This window comes from Macaca thibetana, chromosome 3 (genome assembly GCF_024542745.1).
Source record: "Macaca thibetana thibetana isolate TM-01 chromosome 3, ASM2454274v1, whole genome shotgun sequence".
Classification (NCBI taxonomy): domain Eukaryota; kingdom Metazoa; phylum Chordata; class Mammalia; order Primates; family Cercopithecidae; genus Macaca; species Macaca thibetana.
Window position 1 is genome coordinate 147,871,710 of NC_065580.1, and position 16,882 is coordinate 147,888,591.

Sequence of the window (16,882 nt, forward strand, 5' to 3'; positions counted from 1 at the left end):
CTTGGATTTTCATATCATCTACATGGTTAATTGAATTTTCAATTCACAGACCTTGTTTTGTTTGCTTTTCATATCCTGTTGATGATGCTTATATGGATCCCAGGGCTAGAGGTCATCAGGATCTCCCAGTAGCAGCCTGGCCAGCATAGTGAGACCCCCATCTCTACAAAAAAAAAAAAAAAAAAGAAATTAGCAAGGCATGATGGTGCGCACCTGTAGTCGCAGCTACTCAGGAGGCTGAGGCAGGAGGACTGCTTAAGCCCAGGAGGCTGAGGCTGCAGTAAGCCATGATGGCACCACTGCACACTCCAGCTTAGATGACAGAGCAAGACGTTGTCTCTTAAAAAGACAAAAAAAAAAAAAAAAAAAAAGAATCTCCCAGAACTTCATAGCTGCTACTATTAGTAGCAGCTGATGTTTCCTGGCTGATCACTTGCCTAAGCCACAGTTACTTCTATTTTTCCTCTGCTGCAACCCTGGTTATGAAACCAGAAATAATTGTAGCTGGTAGAGACACTGAAATACCTCAAAGTAAAATCCAGAGGCTGGGCCAGGCTGTGGTCAGCCCGGGGGAGACCACAGCCATTGCAGAGGGGCCCAGGGTCCCTGAAGGTGGGTGGCAGCCAACGGAGCTGCTGGGTGGGGGGGGGATGGGCAGCCAGCTTGAAGGAGCCTGGAGCCCAGAAGAGGAAGAGATGAAAACCATCACAGAGAGGTGCCTCCAGGGCCGAGCTGAGGCCCTGGCCAAGGAAGTCACAAGACTGTAGCGTGGCTCCATCTTTGGGGCCCACAATTTGGATTCAGGTCCTGGCTCTGTCACTTACACGGCTCTGTGTCTCTGGCTAGTTGGTTACCTTCTCTGGTCCCCTGCTTCCTTATCTGTAAACGAGGAGATAAGGTACAGCCACTGCAGGGTGGGTAAGCAAAAGGTATCTGCATGTTGCTGATGTAACAGGCGAAGTTGACATAAGGTAAAAGTAACCATTTTAAAGTGAACAATTCAGGAGCATTTAGGACACATTCACAATGTTGCTGATGTAAGAGGTGAAGCTGAAGTAACACAACAGTAACCATTTTAAAATGAACAATTCAAGGGTATTTAGTGTATTCAAAATGTTGCTGATGTAACAGGTGAAATTGACATAACACAAAAGTAACCATTTTATTTATTTATTTATTTATTTATTTATTTATTTATTTTTGAGACAGAGTCTCACTCTGTCACCCAGGCTGGGGTGCAGTGGCATGATCTCCACCTCCAGCCTCCACCTCTCAGGTTTTTGTTTGTTTCTCTGTTTTGAGATGGAGTCTTACTTTGCTGCCCAGGCTAAAGCAACCTTCAACTCCTAAGTTCAAGCGATTCTCCTGCCTCAGCCTCCCGAGTAGCTGGGATTACAGGTGCCCGACACCACACACAGCTAATTTTTTGTATTTTTAGTAAAGACGGGGTTTCATCATGTGTTGGCCAGGTTGATCTCGAACTCCTGACCTCGTGATCTGCCCGCCTCAGCCTCCTAAAGCACTGGGATTACAGGTGTGAGCCACCAAGCTCAGCTGACCTCTCAGGTTTAAGTGATTCTCCCACCTCGGCCTCCCGAGTAGCTGGGATTGCAGGCGCCCGCCACCACACCTGGCTAATTTTTGTATTTTAATTTTTTTTTTTTTTTTTTTTTTTTTTTTTTTTTTTTTTTTTTTTTTGAGACGGAGTCTCTCGCTCTGTAGCCCAGGCTGGAGTGCAGTGGCCGGATCTCAGCTCACTGCAAGCTCCGCCTCCCGGGTTCACGCCATTCTCCTGCCTCAGCCTCCCGAGTAGCTGGGACTACAGGCGCCCGCCACCTCGCCCGGCTATTTTCTTTTTGTATTTCTTAGTAGAGACGGGGTTTCACCGTGTTAGCCAGGATGGTCTCGATCTCCTGACCTCGTGATCCGCCCATCTCGGCCTCCCAAAGTGCTGGGATTACAGGCATGAGCCACCGCGCCCGGCCTGGCTTTTGTTTTGAAAGTGGGAGAGGCCTGATACTGTTTAAATCTAAAGGTAAGAGGCTGGGTCATGCCTGTAATTCCAGCATTTTGGGAAGCCGAGGCAGGAAGATTGCTTGAGCCCAGGAGTTGCAGACCAGCCTGGGCAATATGGCAAGATGCCATCTCTACAAAAAATACAAAAATTAGCCTGGTGGATGGCGTATGCCTGTAGCCCCAGCTGAGGTGGGAGAATCACTTAAGTCCAGGAGATTGAGGCTGCAGTGAGCCATGATCACGCCACTGCACTTCAGCCTGGGCGACAGAGTGAGATCCTGTCTCAAAACAAACAAACAGACACTAAAGGGAAGGATCCAATGGAGAGGAGACAGAGGTTGAATGTGTAAGACAGAGAAGAAAAACTGATAGTGAGAAATTTTTTTCTTTTTTGAGACAGAGTTTCGCTCTTTTTTCCTAGGCTGCTGTGCAATGGCACGATCTCGGCTCACTGAAACCTCTGCCTTCCAGGTTCATGCGATTCTCCTGTCTCAACCTCCCAAGTAGCTGGGATTATAGGCATATGCCACCACGCCCAGCTAATTTTGTATTTTTACTAGAGACGGGGTTTCACCATGTTGGCCAGGCTGGTCTTGAACTCCTGACCTCAAGTGATCCACCTGCTTTGGCCTCCCAAAGTGCTGGGATTATAGGCATGAGCCACCACGCACGACCGATAGTGAGAAATTTCTAAGCTGAGACAGGCATCATAGGGAGACATTGCCAGTGGCTGTCATCTTATTTACGTACATGCAATTACATATATGTATGTATACAACATACATATTATACATGCATAATTAGTTATATATGTATGTGTATAATATATAAACATATATACTACATACATACACATAGTAGGTAACATGTATGCATTACACATACATATAAACATATTATCCACTGTGAATGTGTATATAATATACACATATATTTTGTGGTGGTGGTTTGTTGCTTTTTCCCCCCACTAGAATATACGCCCCAGGAGGGCAGGGGCCTTGCCCATCTCCCTCACTTCCGGTGGGTGGGGACTCCTTTGTGATTGGCTGCATCACAAAGTGGATGCAGTGAAAGAGTGAAGTGAAAGTGCAGTGAAAGAGTGGAAGAGTGAAGAGACGACCTTGGTTGGAAGGCTGCCTCGGGAGTCCATCAGAAGGGGCCGCCTAAAAATATCATGGATTGAAAAAGTTCTGGGGGCGGATGGTGGTGATGTGAATGTGCTTAATGCCACTGAAGGGTGTGATTAAAAATGGTTAAGATGGTAAATTTTATGTTATATATATTTTACCATATTAAAAAAAAAAAATCACTGGGCCTGGTGCGGTGGCTCACGCCTGTAATCCCAGAGCTTTGGGAGGCTGAGGCAGGAGGATTGCTTGAGTCCAGGGGTTCAAGACCACCCTGGGCAACATAGTGAGACCCCCTCGTTTCTATTAAAAATTAAAAATTAGCCAGGTGTGGTGGCACCTGTCTGTAGTTCCAGCTACTCGGGAGGCTGAGGTGGGAGGATGGCTTGAACTCAGGAGGCTGAGGCTGCAGTGAGCTGTAACTGCACCACTGCACCCCAGCCTGGGCGACACAGCGAGATCCTGTCTCTAAACAAATAAACACACACAAAACTACACTGATGCCAAGAACAATTACTGCATGCTCACTATGCATTAGGCATCTTGCTAAGCTCTTTACCCGTGTCATCTCATTTGTCTCACATACTCCCCGCAAGGCAGGGTCACTAACCTATTGTATTTTACGGATTGGCGACAACCTCAGAGAGGTTAAGTCACTTGCCCAAGGTCACACAGCGAGTTTCAAGCCCCAGCTGGTGAGCATCACGATCCTTTGCCAATGAGCCGATGCTCGAGAAAGGGTCGGGTAGACAACAGGCACTGCATAAAGGCTGGTTAACGGGACCGTGTTTGGCTGCGGCGTGAAGCTCCGGGCTTGGACGGCGAGACTGCTACGCGCCCCCGAGCCGCCGCGCGCCCTCCCTGCCGGGGCGGAGTCAACGCCGCGGATTGGCTGCTGAGGAAGGGGGCGTGGCTCGTGGCGGCCGGTGGGCGGGGTCGATCTCTGGCGGTAAATACGGCGCCACATGGCACTGGCTCGCGAGGGCGGGGGCGGGCTGGCGGGGCGCAGGCGCGCTGAGGGCGGGCGCCCCTCGGCCTCCGTGGCCCCTCCGGCGGCCGCGACGTCTCGCGAGAAGACGAGCGGTAGGCGGGGCTCGGGCGAGGGGGGCGGGGCCGGCGAGGGCGGCCTCTGGAGGGTCCCCTAGTCTCGGGGCGACGGCGGCGGCTGCGGGCGCGAGGTGAGGGGCGCGAGATGAGGGGCGCGGCGGGCGGCGGGCGGCGGGCGGCGGGCTTGGGGCGCGGCCTCCCTCCCTCTCGGCCTGTGCGGGGCTGCCGGGGCCCGGGCGGTGGTCCCGGGCCGCGCTGAGGGGCGCGGGTCGGCTCTCCTTAGCCCGGCCTGGCGGGCGCGTCTTGGGCCCGGGTTCGAGTCCCCGCGCTGGCGCGCTGTGTGACCTTGGTCCTGCGCGCGCCCTCTCTGAGCCCCGCTCCTCGCCCTCGGCCAGGGCGACCCCAGCCCTGGGGCCCTGATCAGCGCGTTCTGCGGCCCCTCGGGGTCTGGATGAGAAATCTGTGGTTCTGATTCAGCGAGGGCAGAGGCTGCAGCGGCCCCGCCGGCCCCCAGTAGTCTCCCTGCCCGGCATCAGCCTCTGCCGCCCGGCAGGGACAGGACCGCTTCCCGGGCGTGGAATTCCAGGATCCTCAGCCCCCGAGGTTCCCCCCCGCGTGCCTGCTGTCACCTGAACGGGGCTCCCCGGCCCCCCAGACCCCCTCCTGTGCCTGCTGTCACCTGAACGGGGCTCCCCGGCCCGGCCGACCGCAGCCCTGGAGCCTGCAGACGCCAGCAGCACCGGCAGGTCGCTCAGGGTATCCCTTAAATGACCTCTTACTCCAGAAGCCGCAGCCCTGCCTCTCTGCGAGAGGAAACCGTGCATTTAGTCCGGGAACAGTGGGACTTAGACCTCCTCTGCGGGCTCCCGGCCACCGAGACACCGCCGGCAAAACCTTGGCTCGGGTAGAGGCTCCGTCTGGCAGGCAGCACAACAAGCCGTAGTGTTTCCAGCATTATTAAATTATTTAGTTCATAATCGGGGCTGTGGGGACTCGGAAACCTGGGGGTGAATAGAAATGTGGGTTGCAGGCGCAGTGCTGGACGCAGTACATCTTCCAGGACACCAGGTCCTACGGTGCTGCTCCTGGCTGTGGGTGGCTGGGGACAGCTGGGTGGGTTCCCCTCCTACCCCCACGCGGGGACACAGGTTAGCCCCTCACCGTGAGCATCTGGGGTTGGGAGTCAGGACTGGTGTCTGAGTGAGGACGGAGAGAAAACAGGGGTAACGAGGACATTGCTACACGAAAGTGCAACGCTTGAGATCTGAAGGAGCACCTGCCTGGAATGGCATAGAAGTTTTATTTCCCTGCAAAGGAGTTCATGGGACTTTGGGCTGATGCTTTGGGGCCAGCGGTAACTGTCTGCTGCCACTCAGCGGACTCCAGCTTTTTTATCAAACCTCCAATCGAGTGCAAGATGCCAAGCTGGGGTAGATGGCGATAATAGTGTGGGCCTTGCCCTGGGAGCTCACGGCCAGCCTGGCTACGACAGTGTGGGGTTGGGGCTGTGGTGCAGGCGTTAACAGAATGTGGAGACATTTTCTGACGTTTTCCACAGTGGAGAGGACCTATGAATTGGGCCTTTGGAGGCAAAGGGCATGCGGAGATATGGAAGTGAAAGCGATGTTTGGGGGAGATGGTGGGTCGCTGTGTTCTTGGTGAAGTGGGGTTTGAGGATTGGGTTGGAAGCTAAGACTGGAAGGCCGGGCGAGGTGGCTCGTGCCTGGAGGTACAAGACTGGAGGCACTTTGGCGAGCACTTTGGGAGGCTGAGGCGGGTGAATCACCTGAGGTCAGGAGTCTGAGACCAGCCTGGCCAACATGGTGAAACCCCCTCTCTACTAAAAATACAAAATTTAGCTGGGTGTGGTGGTGCACACCTGAAGTCCCAGCTGCTTGGGAGGCTGAGTCAAGAGCATCGCTTGAACCCAGAGGCAGAAGTTGCAGTGAGCTGACATTGGACCACTGCACTCCAGCCTGGGCAAAAGAGTGAAAAAAAGACTGTAAAGATGGATTTCTGATTGTGCAGGGGCCTGAATGCTGTGCCAGGGAATTTAAGCTTTTATCCCTTTGGTGGTGGTTTGGGTGTGATGCGATTAGATGTGTTTCAGAAAAGTGATCCTGGTGAGAATATGAGAGGTGGGTTTTGCATCTGGGCAGTGGAGCTGAGTTGAGTAAGTTTGTGGGGCGTGGGTGTGGGACAGTGAGAGAGTGGGGGCGGGCATGGAGCTGAAAGATGGGGGTGGCGCTTTGTGAGATGTGGTGACCTGTAGCAGCAAGGGCAGCCGGGACCTCTAGCCTGCGATGAGGAGCGCTGGGGCTGGGTGGGGGAGGAAGAGCCAAACACACGTAGGCTTTAGACCTGCAGGGTTGGCAGTATTAGTGGCCATCCTGGAGATGTGACCTTGTAGAGAAGAGACAGCCTATACAAGGAGGGAATCCCCAGGAACCCCAGTGGGAAGGGATCGAGAGTTGAAGAGAGGCCTGTTGGTTGGCTGACCTTGGGCTTGCAGTTCCTTGACTACGCACAGTCATTGAGGCTGGCGGGTGATTCTCTTCTAGAGTGGGTCTGGGCCTGAAGGAGCCATCGGTGGGAAAAGATGGGTTATTGATGATACTGAAACACATGCGGTTTGTCGTTTAAAAAAAACCTTACATCTTGAGTTTCAATTCTTGAATTGTCTTTCTCTTTAGAGAGTAGCTGTTAGTTTCATACCTACTTAGTGGGTCTGTGGCTGCCAGCAGGGCTGTAGGCCCGCAGATGTGCCTGGAGATAATTGACTCTCCAACTTATTACTTCCTGCTGTTAACCAAGGTGGTGGTTTCTGTAACTGTTTAGACACTTTAAAGATATTTCAGAGAAGAATGGGAAACAGGTACAGTTGAGTACGGGGTAGGGGCACAGTTGAGTACGGGGTGGGGGCACAGTTGAGTACGGGGTGGGGGCGCGGTGCTGTACAGGGCACAGGAGGAGGAAGCGAACAGGGCCCCTTTGGCTCCCAGAACATGACCAGCTGGGGCTTTTCCCTCTGGACAGGAGGATGGATGTGTCTTTGAGGAATCTGAGTGGCCCAAGAGAAAAGACTAAAATTAATGACATCAGGAGGTCCCCAGTCAGCAGGCCCAGCTGGATCCCTTGCTAACGAATTAATAACCCCCTCCCAGTGTTCAAGGCATCAAGCTTCAAAAATCCCCATCCCTTAAATATGAGCAGATAACCAAGGGCATCTGAAGAAAACCTCTGCTACACGAGATTGAGACCGGATTACACACTGGGAAACAAGAGAGCGTACAGGAAGGAGCCTTAGAAAGCAGGCTGTCATTAATGTCCACACGGAGGTAAGAGAAAATATCGCAAACGTGAGGCAAGAACAGGAAGCTCTAAAAAAAAGCCACCAAAAGGAGCATTCAAAGATCCAAAAAGAGAACTCTCGTATATCTATTAAAAAAAGCAGAAATAAGAAAATCAGTTAGTGGGTGAAAGATAAAGTTGAGGAACTCCCTCAGAAAGTAGAACAGAAAAGCAAGGAGGTGGTACATGAGAGAAAAAAGAAACGGAAGGGATCAGATCAGGAAGTCGGCAGCTGAATAGTAACAGTTTCAGAGCTGAGGTGAGAGGATCGCTTGAGGCCAGGAGTTCAAGACCAGCCTGGGCAACATAGCAAGACCCCATCTCTACAACAAAATTTAAAAATTAGCCAGGTGTGGTGGTGTGCACCTGTAGTCCCAGCTACTTGGGAGGCTGAGGTGGGAGGATCACTTGAACCCAGGAGTTTGAGGCTGCAGTGAGCTGTGATCATGCCACTGCGATCCAGCCTGGGTGACAGAGCAAGACCCCGTCTCTAAAAAATAAAATACTTTTTAAAAAGTTTCCGCAAGAAAACAATAGGGAAAACAGGATGAAATTCACAAAATAATTTCCTAAAACCCAAAGTTTCTGGGTTAAAGAGGCTGGGTGTGGTAGCTCATGCCTGTAATCCCAGCAATTTGGGAGGTAGGAGGATCACTGAGGTCAGGAGTTCGAGACCAGCCTGACCATCATGATGAAACCCCATCTCTACTAAAAATACAAAAATTAGCCAAGCATGATGGTGGGTGCCTGTAATCCCATACTTAGGAGGCTGAGGCAGGAGAATTGCTTGAACCCAGGAGGCAGAGGTTGCAGTGAGCCCAGATCGTGCCACTGTACTCCAGCCTGGGCAATAGAATGAGACTCTGTCTCAAAAATAAAATAAAATAAAATAAAATAAAATAAAAGCCTGGGCAGCAAACTTGGATAGTAAGAGAGGCTGAGTTTCAGATAAACACTAGTGAGAGCTTTTGAGGGGAAGGATTTATTTGAAAGCGTGTCTGCGGCTGTTGACCCCAGAATTTGGATAGTGAGACTTTGGAGGCCAGGTGCTGTGGCTCACGCCTGTAATCCCAGCACTTTGGGTGGCTGAGGTGGACAGATCACTTGAGGCCAAGAGTTTGGGACCAGTCTGGCCAACGTAGTGAAACCCCGTCTCTACTGCAAATACAAAAATTAGCCAGGCGCGGTGGCGGGTGCCTGTAATCCCAGTTACTCAGGAGGCTGAGACAGGAGAATTGCTTGAACCTGGGAGGTGCAGGTTGCAGTGAGCCGAGATCATGCCATTGCACTACAACCTGGGCAACGAGAGCGAGACTCCGTCTCAAAAAAAAAAAAAAAAGATACTTGCGTTCCCACTCCAGGACATACTGTTGTGAAATCTCAGAACAAGAGAAAAAGTAAAAACAAATCACAAATAGGTCATCACAGGTCAAGAGGCAGAAGGTTAGAACATGTGGAAAAAGGCAGAAGAACGAACTACAATTAAAATAAAAGAAGCAGAAGGGCCTGGGCTTTTTCGAAGCAGCACTGGATGGCAGGAGACGGGAGGGCCTTGCCTGAGAAATTCTGAAGGATGCGTTTTCAGCCTGGAAGTCTACACTCAGGCAAGGGAGGTAGGGTAAAGACACCTTCAGACTCGCTCCCAGATTTGTTCCTCATGCTTTCAGGAGACAATTGGCAGATGTAGTCTCCCCAGACGAGGCAGTAAGTCTAGACTGAGACTGGCTGGTGGGAACAGGATTTCCTCCAGGTTAGAGGTGAAAAGAACCTGCTGAAGGGAGATCCCAGCCAGGTGCTGGCGAGGAGAGCAGCTGTGTCCTGACCCCAGCTCGTCAGAGACTCCTTGAAGAGATTCTTTGGGAGAAGATGAAATTAGCAGGACACCTGACGTGCTGGAACATCTGGAGAGGAGTTGAAACAGTTGGCAGAGTTGGGGCGGGATTAGTGATAAGTACTAAACAAAGCAAATGAAAACACAAGACTGTTATTAGTTCCAGGGAAAATAAACCATCGTGCGGGGAAAAGAAAAATAATTATGGTGTACTATAAGGCGCAGCTGTGAATAGCCTCTCCGCAATGATAATAATTTATGTAAACACTGACTGCTACTCTAATTGAAATTACGATGCGCCTGGGCAGAGAAGGTGTGGGGAGCGCATTTTCCCCTGTTGCCTCAGGAAGTCAGTCGCTAATGCCCCAAGTTGAACAACCAAGGTTCACTCTGAAGGCAGACGTTAAAAGAATTAGCTAAAAAGAATTATGGAGAGGGTAGGGTGCAGTGGTTCCCACTTGTAATCCCAGCACTTCAGGAGGCCGAGACACGAGGATCGCTTGAGTCCAGGAGTTCGAGACCAGCCTGGGCAACATGGTGAAACCCTGTCTCTACTGAAAATACAAAAATTAGCCAGACGTAGTGGCCTGTGTCTGTAGTCTCAGCTCCTTGGGAGGCTGAGGTGGGAGGATCACTTCACTTGAGCCCGGGAGGCGGAGATTGCAGTGAGCAGAGATTGAGCCATTGCAGTCCACTCTAGCCTGGGTGCTAGAGCAAGACCCTGTCTCAAAAAAAAAAAAGAAGAAGAATCCTGGAGAAGGGCGGAGGTGAGAAAGGGAAGCAGAGACAGAGACTGCTGAGTTTCCTAATAAACTTCACCTCACGGAGTGATTTCACTCTTTCATCGATATGTATGTGTAGCATTGAACTGACGCAAATGGGAACGGTCTCAGATGGACTTTCTGCTCTGGCAGAATGGGGGCCCTCGCCTGCCTCTGTGCATCGGCCTGGTAAGAGGGAGGGTTTCCTTGCTGGTTTCCTCTTGGTTATTGTCATTGTTCTCCGTATCCTGTCTCCTCGTTGTGATCGTTTATCAGAGATTCTGAGCACTTTCTTTTTTTGTTTGTTTTCTTTGGGGCAGAGTCTCGCTCTGTCACCCAGGCTGGAGTGCAGTGATATGATCTCGTTGCAGCCTCTGCTTCCTGGGTTCAAGTAATTATGATTACAGGCGTGAGCCGCCACGCCTGGCCAAGCGCTTTCTTTCATCATTTTGTAAGGGGGTTTTAAAATATACCCACCAGGAGAGAGAATATGTTATAGGCCATTCTTCACCTGTCCCCACTTTTCAGAAATGAGGCAATCAGAGTCTGTCACATTTGTCTGGTTTTTGTTAGAACAACACTTCTTTCTTGAGCAAGTACTGAGTGCTAAATGCTACTGTACGCCTTGAGAATACCCACTGTGAGACAGGATGAGGACCTCCCTTTTAAGATTTCAGTACGGGAAGACAATGAGCAGATTAACCAGCCAATCTGAGCTATTTGAGGCTGGGCACGGTGGCTCATGCCTGTAATCCTGACACTTTGGGAGGCTGAGGCAGGAGGATCACTTGAGCCCAGCAGTTCAGGGATTCTGCGATTGTGCCCCTGCACTCCAGCCTGGGTGACACAGCGAGACACTACTCTAAAACTAATAAATACACGATGTGAGGTAGGGATGGGATAAATGCTGCTATGAAGAAAACCAGGGTATGGGGCTGCGAAGTGCAGGGTAGAGGCAAGACACTACTCTAAAACTAATAAATACACGATGTGAGGTAGGGATGGGATAAATGCTGCTAGGAAGAAAACCAGGGTATGGGGCTGGGGAGTGCAGGGTAGAGGTGAGATACTACTCTAAAACTAATAAATACACGATGTGAGGTAGGGATGGGATAAATGCTGCTAGGAAGAAAACCAGGGTATGGGGCTGGGGAGTGCAGGGTAGAGGTGAGACACTACTCTAAAAATAATAAATACATGATTTCAGGTAGGGATGAGATAAATGCTGCTATGAAGAAAACCAGGGTATGGAACTGGGGAGTGCAGGGTAGAGGCCAGGACCTACTTTCTCAGGGTGGTTAGGGAAGGCTTTGCTGAGGAGGTGAATGTCGAGCAGAGATCTGAAGGAAGTGTGGGACTGCCCTGGGATTCCCCAGCTGAGGGACGGTGATGCAGAGGCCCAGCAGCAGGAGCCTGCTGGATGCGGTGAATGAACGGCAAGGAGACTGTTGAGGCTGGAGAGGGTCGCCAAGGGGTACTGTGACGGGAGAGGAGATCAGTGGAGTCCCCATCACGGGCCATTGGAAGAACTCGAGATAGGAAGCCACTGGACTCCAGTGATCAGAGATGACGTGATCCAACTTTTAACAGAATAACCAGGGCTTTGGGGTTGAAAATGGATTCTGTGGGCCTGAGAGCAGAAGCAGGGAGACCGGTTTGGAGGCTGTTGCAATAACGCAGGTGAGAGCTGATGGTGATTGGGGCAGGGTGGGGTGTAGGTGGGGCAGAGGGGACTTGACAGGTTAGAGCCTGGATACTTGTTAACTTTATTTATTTTTAAATTTTGAGATGAGATCTCACTCTGTCACCCAGGCTGGAGGGCTGGAGTACAGTGGTGTGATCATAGTTCACTGCAGCCTTAGCCTCCTGGGCTCAAGAGATCCTCTGACCTCAGCCTCCTGAGTAGCTGGGACTACAGGTGTACACTACCATACCTGGCTAATTTTTAAATTTTTATACAGACGGCTTCTTGCTGTGTTGCGCAATCTGATCTTGAACTCTTGGTCTCAAACAATTATCCTGCCTTGGCCACCTAAAGCGTTGGGATTACAGGTGTCAGCCACTGCACCTGGCCTGAGCCTGGATATATTTTGCATGTAAAGCCCTAAGCAGGTTCTTACGATCATAGTGAGATTTATTATCATTTTCTTCTGAAAAAATTTCTTTGAGTTGACTTAACTCTGTTTTTTTTTTTTTTTTTTGAGATGGCGTCTCGCTCTGTTGCCCAGTCTGGAGTGCAGTGGGGCAATGTTGACTCACTGCAACTTCCACCTCCTGGGTTCAAGCAATTCTGTCTGCCTCAGTCTCTCAAGTTGCTGGGATGATAGGCACCAGCTGCCACACCCAGCTAGTTTTTGTATTTTGTGGAGACGGGGTTTTGCCATGTTGGCCAGGCTGGTCTCCTGACCTCAGGTGATCCACCCAGCTTGACTTCCCAAAGTGCTGGGATTACAGGAGTGAACCACTGCGCCTGGCCAAGAATTGACTTAACTCTTTTTTTTTTTTTTTTTTTTTTTTGAGACGGAGTCTGGCTCTGTCGCCCAGGCTGGAGTGCAGTGGCCGGATCTCAGCTCACTGCAAGCTCCGCCTCCCGGGTTTATGCCATTCTCCTGCCTCAGCCTCCCGAGTAGCTGGGACTACAGGCGCCCGCCACGTCACCCAGCTAGTTTTTTGTATTTTTTTTAGTAGAGATGGGGTTTCACTGTGTTAGCCAGGATGGCCTCGATCTCCTGACCTCGTGATCCGCCCATCTCGGCCTCCCAAAGTGCTGGGATTACAGGCTTGAGCCACTGCGCCCAGCCGACTTAACTCTTAAGTCAGTTGAGTCAAATGAGTTATCATTTGTATTCTAGAGTCAAATATCATGCAACAAATACTTGAACCTTATGAGGAATACAGAAGGTACATGAGATATGATCCCTGTCTTCTAAGAACTTGAAACCCAGTTTGGGAATATTGGACTGGTATACGTGCGTGGATTTCCTGTCTACTTGGGAAGTGCTGACGTAGCTGATGGCCTCTGTGCCCTAGGACCAGCTCTGCTGGGAAGTTACTTTACTTCAAAGGCTAAGTTTGGGCTCGATTTTCATTCAGGTTTCCTGGGATATAAATTAACATTCCGTTCTCATCAATGTGACCATTTATTACATATTTTTATTTGGATATACCGTCAGATGTAGTTAACTGAACACAAATGAAGTAATTTTATAAGCAAATAAACCATAAATTTCACGTGGTTCCTGGAGGTACCACGTGAAAATGTGTCTTCCGATGGGGGTTTTAATGAAGCACCACTGTGTGTAAGTTCCAGGCATCCCAGGACATGCAGAGAGCAAATATTGACCCCAGTAACAGAAACTTTCCACATTTGTGTTGACTCCAGCGATGGGAACTGCAGTGAATTATTTGCCTTATATAACATCTGTAAAGCTGGATGAGAAGTAGGTAGTTTCTGGTCTTCGTGCCAGTAGCATAAATAAATAAACTTGAAACGTTCTTGGACTTCTTAATGAAGGTCATGTCACTCGATTTAGTGCTCTAGAGCTTGGTTATTTGGACACGAAGAAGTTACTTCCCTCAGCAATAAAGGAAATAGAAATTTGACTGTCTAGTGAAACCTACCAATTCTGCATAAACATACACCGTAGAGGCCAGCAGAGCAGAGTGGCAAGGAAGGGGGGCTCTCCAACAACAGCGTGAGTTCCCATGCCTGCTCTGAACACTGCTAGCTCTTGTAGACTTGTGCAACCTATGAGGTTGACAGTAGGGGGTAAGGCAAGATTGGTAAGATTTGCTGTAAACCACCAGAAGGCTATTAATGGAAGTAGAGTTTGGAGCCCTCGGGAGAGTATTATGATGCGGCTATGAGTTCGTTCATAGTTTGAGTTTGCTGGGCAAAATAGTGTGGATGAAGTGAGTCCATGGGCGATTATAAGGATAATTGCGCCAGTGAAGCTTCAGGGGGTTTGAATGAGGGAAGCTATAATGACTAAGGCTGTATGACTTACGGAGGAGTATGCCATGAGTGATTTTAGGTCTGTTTGTCGTAGGCAGGCTGAGCTTGTTATAATCATGCCTCATAAGAATAGTATGAGGAATGGGTAGGCTATGTATTCTGTTAATTTTTTGTCCCCATTTCATCCCAGTTCATGTGAGGATTAAACAAAGTAATATGTGCAAAGCCCTTAGAACATCACTTTTGACAACATGTTAGCTATTGGTATTGTTATTTAAAAATCAATTTGCACATAGACAGTTTTTTTGTTTTTTTGTTTTTGTGTGTGTGTTTTTTTTTTTTTTTTTTTTTTTACTATTGATAACTGGCTCTTGGTAGAAAGCATGAGTAATAATAAAAATAACACATATTTGTGTAACAAATATTTGAGGGCCTGATGAAGACAGAGCTAAGTAAGGCCAGGGGCAGAGTCTAAAGAAAGTGCTTTACTATTTTATGGAACACTTAGCTGTATTTTCTTGTTTTTGTACTCTCAGTAGCTCTGGTTAGCAGAAAGGCCTAGTTTGTTCTTCTTTTGTAGATGGACTGACAGTCAGACATAAAAATGACTTGGCCCAGGCCACTCAGCAGAGGCCGGACTTGGTCCCGGTATCCCTTCCCTCTTCCTCCCCGTCCGTCCGTGTCTGCGCGGAGCTCTGCACTGGTGTTTTCTTCTGTATTGTGGAAATTGGTGAGAGCCAGACCGTTGCATTCCTATTAGAGAGAGAAGTGTTAGCCTCTGGAGATCAGCTTCATAAAGCCACAAACATTTTCTTTTTAACTTTAAATCAGATGTATTGAGGTATGATTTACATGCAATAAAACATACCCATTTTAAGTATGCAGTTTGAGGAACGTGGCCAAACATGTGCACCTTATACCTACCTCTGCAATCAAACAGTAGAGCATTTCCGTTGCCCCGAGTTTCCTGGTACTCCTTTGCAGTCTATGATTTTCATCAGAATTTTGGCCTCTTTTAAGCATCATATAAATGGAACCATTGAACATGCAGTCTTCTACGTCTGGCTCCTTTTTCAGGGTGCGACCTGTGGCATTCACCCATGAATCAGCCATTCACCCTTTGCACACTCACTTGCTGATGGACATTGGGGTTGTTTTCAGGTTTTAGCTTTTTTTTTTTTTTTTTTTTTTTTTTTTTTGAGACAGTCTTGCTCTTGTCACCCAGGCTGGAGTGCAATGGTGCGATATTGGCTCACTGCAACCTCTACCTCCTGGGTTCAAGTGATTCTCCTGCCTCAGCCTCCCGAGTAGCTGGGATCACAGGCACCCGCCACCACACCCAGCTAATTTTTGTATTTTTAGTAGAGATGGGGTTTCACTATGTTGGCCAGGCTGGTCTCGAACTCCTGACCTCAGGTGATCCACCCGCCTCAGCCTCCCAAAGTGCTGGGATTACAGGCGTGAGCCACCGAGCCCGGCCAAGTATCTCATATTAATTTGCATTTCTTTGATGACCGGTGATGTTGAGCACTTTCCTGTGTGCTATCTGACTATCTGTACTTCTTTTGTGAAATGTCTGCTCAATTTTTTTGCTCATTTTTTAGTTGGGTTTATTGTATTTTCAGTTGTAAGAGTTCTTTATGTATTCTGGATATAGGCACTTTGTTAGATTTACATATTGGGAATATTTTCTTCCAGCCTATGGTCTGTCTTTTACTTTCTTTTTTTCTTTTTCTTTTTTTTTGCCTCTCTGAGATGGAGTTTTGGTCTTGCCACCCAGGCTGGAGGCGTGATCTTGGTTCACTGCAACCTCCACCTCCTGGGTTCAAGCAATTCTCTTGCCTGAGCCTCCCGAGTAGCTGGGATTACAGGCACCTGCCACCACGCCCAGCTAATTTTGTAATTTTAGTGGAGACGGGGTTTCGCCATGTTGGCCAGGCTGGTCTTGAACTCCTGACGTCAGGTGATCCACCCTTCTCGGCCTCCCAAAGTGCTGGGATTACAGGTGTGAGCCACCGTGCCTGGCCTTGACTCTCTTTAATGGTAAAATTTGAAGATCCTAAGTTTTAAATTTTGATGAAGTCCAGTTTACCACATTTTTCTCTCATAATTCGTGCTTTTGGTATCCCAACAAATCTTTGACTTCTCCAAAGTCATGGAGATTTTTTCCTGTTTTCCTCTGAACGTTTTAGTTTTAGTGTTTATATGTAAGGCCGTGATCCATTGTGAGTTAATTTTTGTGTGAGGCGTAGGGTTGAGGTTCATTCTTTTTCATACAGATATCCAGTTGTTTCAGCACCATTTGTTGAAAAGACTGTTTATTCCTTATTGAATTACTTTGCCACCTTTTGAAAATAGCCACATACATGTGGATCTCTTTCGGGACTTTATGCCGTCTCATTTATCTCTATAGACATACTTTAGAGATGTTGCAGGTTCAGTTCCGGACCACCACAATCAAGTGAATACCACAGTAAAGCGAGTCAACAAAGTTTTTGCATTTCCCGGTACATATAAAAATTATGTTTGGCCGGGTGCGGTGGCTCACGCCTCACTCCCTGCACTTTTGGGAGGCCAAGGAGGGTGGATCACCTGAGGTCAGGAGTTCAAGACCAGCCCGGCCAACATGATGAAACCCCCATTTCTACTAAAAATACAAAAAATTAGCCAGGCATAGTGGTGGGCACCTGTAATCCCAGCTACTCAGGAGGCTGAGGCAGGAGAATCACTTGAACCCCGGAGGCGGAGGTTGCAGTGAGCCACGATCGTGCCACTGCATCCCAACCCGGATGAC

At 49.1% G+C, this 16,882-nt stretch overlaps 1 protein-coding gene across 3 annotated transcripts in view; it reads left to right on the top strand.

Annotated features, from left to right (window-relative positions):
* CHST12 (carbohydrate sulfotransferase 12) overlaps nt 1-16,882 on the top strand; it is a 515,718-nt gene that overhangs the window by 479,849 nt on the left and 18,987 nt on the right. For 2 of the 3 annotated variants that reach the window (XM_050784254.1, XM_050784255.1), the window contains exon 2: nt 4,259-4,321. The gene's annotated coding sequence lies outside the window, so the exon portion shown is untranslated. Of the gene's footprint in view, nt 1-4,246; nt 4,322-16,882 lie in introns of those variants that run through there. The other variant, XM_050784253.1, reaches the window with a different exon arrangement.